Below are 3,414 nucleotides of genomic sequence, written 5' to 3'. Positions count from 1 at the left end.
TTATAGGAAGGGAGAGATTCATTTGGAAACCAGCTGAAATCTTCCTGACCAATTGCAAACTGTTCATCATGTTAAGGTGATCAGGGAACATAGTTTAGAATAGTATCAATGCTTTCTATGTTGAATCCAGTATAGCTGTGGCACTTTCTCCACCACCGTGTGGAAAGTGCAGTGTGAAAAATAAGGTTAGGATTTGTTTATCCAGGTAGTCCAAGGCTCTGACTCCATCCTGAGTGTATCTTCTGCTTCATAGGAAAGTAAACCCCTGATCCCAGCAGTGCTTCTTCTTGTGCAATAATGTACATGAATCATCTTCCCAAAGGGCTGAAGTGAGCATGCTGAAGCAGGGCATTCAATGCCATTAGTTCCATCTCCGGCTTTGCAGTGGCAGGACATTGGTAATGCAGTTGCCCACCTTGACCTGCAGCAATTTTGGGTGTTCCTGGTGTTGTGAGGCAATGTGCCTGGTAGTTGTGGAACACAGTTCTTTGTGTAATTTTAAGAGCAGATTAGACAAACACTTGTTTAGGTCATGGGTGATCTAGTGGCTAGACCACAAGGGAAGGGCAGGATCCAAACCATGGACCAAGTCAGGGGGTCAGGAATCAGAGATCAAATTGACAGATCCAAGGAGAAATCCAGGGACAGAGTCCAAGTCAGTACCCAAGTCAAGGTTTAGGAGTCAGAAGCTGATGCTGTCACCAGGACAAACCATGAGACAGAGCTGAAGCCAGGGTACATCAAGAGACAGAATCAGGAGACAGAGGCAAGTCAGGGTGTGCCAAGGTTCAGAGCTGGAGTCAGAGCCAGAATCAGGGCAAAGCAAGAGTTGGAGACCAAGTTCCCAGCTACAAGGGGAATAGCCAAAAAACCAGAATCTAGGAACACAGCCAAGCATGTCAAATACCAGGGAACATAAGAGTCAGAGAGGCTTAGAGAACAGCCCTTCGGTGGAACTAAATAGGGATGCTGCTCTCTAGCAGCCAATCCAGAGGCCCAGACAATGGCCAGATGCTTCATTAGCTAGCATATGGCTGCCAGTCAGAGCCTCTAGGCAGGTGTGGCCATCTAGGCAATAAGCCCAGGCTGAGCTGCCTGTTAGGATCCCTGACATGATTTAGACAGGGATGATTCTGCCTTGAGCAGGGAGTTGGATGATGACCTCCGGAGGTCCTTTCCAGCCCTACTATTCTACATTTCTATGATTACTTGTCAAGTAAGGTAGGATCAACATGTCATAAACACTATCTTTCTCAAAGATCCAGTCTCCAGTTGAGGCTGACCAGATTGTCCTTACTTTTCACCATCCTCTCTTGAAAAAAAGAAGTTCAGAGCACAACTGAGGCATATATTTTAACAGGGAAGGTGATTTACTACTGGAACAACTCATCAAGGGTGGTGGGGGATACCTGGAGCATTAGCAATTTTTAATCAAGGCTGGATGTCCTTCTAAAGATACACTAGTGTTCACCCACACAAATTAATTCAGCAAATCTTATGGCCTGTGTTGATCACAATGGTCCATGTAATATATGACTCTTAAGGTTTCTTTTAAGACTAGTTGTACGCTAGAAAGTTGCACTGGCATAAGGTGCTTATTTTGGCACAGCCTGACAAGTCCCACTTGAGCTACAGCATTTCTGATCAGATCAGTTCCTCATTGATCCTTTCCACTGGTTTTCCATTCAAGGTTTTTATTCTCCCTTGTGTCTCCTTTTGACATGGATGCTTTTCTATGGATTATTAAGCTCAGCTGAACTGGAATTGCTTTTAACCTTTCCAGTGCCTGGACATATGGCAGCAGGCAGTGTATAAATCTATCAAGAAAACCCAGCCCCAATGTTTAATTTGATGATTTTCAGCAAGCAAAGCCTGTAGACAGAATACACATGCCATAAACAGTATTTTGCTTGTTCCAAATTTACTAACCATTAATTTCAGAGTCCATTAATATCTGACTGGGGAATAGCTACATATAGAGTAATGAACAAGACCCCAGAGAGGATGAAATGTATCCAGCTGGCTCCCTAAGGAATCCAGGCAATAAAACAAAAAACATCCAGGTTCCACATGATGAGATCTTCATGAGGTTGGAAAAGCCCATGTCAAACCATTAGGGTGCTATGTAATAACCTATGTTGAATGGTAACAAATGTCCCTGTTACTCAATATGTGCTCAACCACTCCATGGTGCTGACAATGCAATTAAATAGCTACTCAGATGTATGTGCTTGGCTTGTGACATAAGAGATATGCTATTAACTCCATTTGCTTTTAAAAAGAAGGAGTTATAAAGGGATAATGAAGATTTAGTGCCAGTGAGACAAAGGACCTCAAGGGACAACTCAACTCTTACGAACATACTACAGTATTCTATAGTAATTTCTGCAAACACTGTCATATTACCAGTGTTATTCTGCTGTGTTTTCGGGGCCATGAATGCAGAACATAGCAGCATTGTTTAAGATAGGGGTGTCAAACATATGACCTGTAGGCCAGATCCAGCCTGCAGAGCTGTTTCCTTCAGCCTACAGGACTCTTTAAAAAAAAAAAAAAAAAAAAAAAAAAATATATATATATATATATATATATATATAGATATTGATATATAACTGTACATCTAACAACCTGTCTTGTGACCACCATGGTTCATTTGACAGTCCAAAAACACACTCCTACAGTTACATCATCCTTAGTCCTGTTACAAAGACCACATACCATGTTCCCATGTACCTATCACAATTATGCAAAGGACTACCACAGTCCACTCCCCACTCCCAAATCCCCCTCCTGTTTGTTCAGTCCTTTCGTTTTTGGTCATATTCATCATTGTCATTGTCGTCATCCTTGTTTCATAGATGCTAGCGTCAGAAGGGACCTCAACAGATCATCGAGTCCGGCCCCCTGCCTAGGCAGGAAAGAGTGCTGGGGTCAGATGACCCCAGCCAGATGACTATCCAGCCTTCTCTTAAAGACCCCCAAGGTAGAGGAGCGCACCGCCTCCCTTGGAAGCCCATTCCAGATTTTGGCCACCCTTATTGTGAAGAAGTTTTTCCTGACGTCTAGCCTAAATTTGCTCTCTGTCAGTTTGCGACCATTGTTCCTTGTTACCCCAAGAGGCGCCCTGGTGAGCAAAGCATCTCTGATCCCTGGCTGCATCCCCCTAATGAATTTGTAGGCAACCACAAGATCACCTCTCAGACTTCTCTTGCGGAGGCTGAAGAGGTCCAAGTCCCTCAGTCTCTCCTCATAGGGCTTGTCCTGTAAGTCCCTAACCATATGAGTGGCCCTCCTCTGGGCCCTCTCAAGTCTATCAACATCCTTCTTGAAGTACGGCACCCAAAACTCTTGTTGCTGTCTTTGGACGGCTCACCTCTGAAAAGTCTATGCCAATCCCCTCTCTTCCATATTATG

This window comes from Alligator mississippiensis, chromosome 10 (assembly GCF_030867095.1).
Source record: "Alligator mississippiensis isolate rAllMis1 chromosome 10, rAllMis1, whole genome shotgun sequence".
In the NCBI taxonomy this organism is placed as follows: Eukaryota; Metazoa; Chordata; order Crocodylia; family Alligatoridae; genus Alligator; species Alligator mississippiensis.
This window is presented reverse-complemented; position numbering follows the sequence as displayed.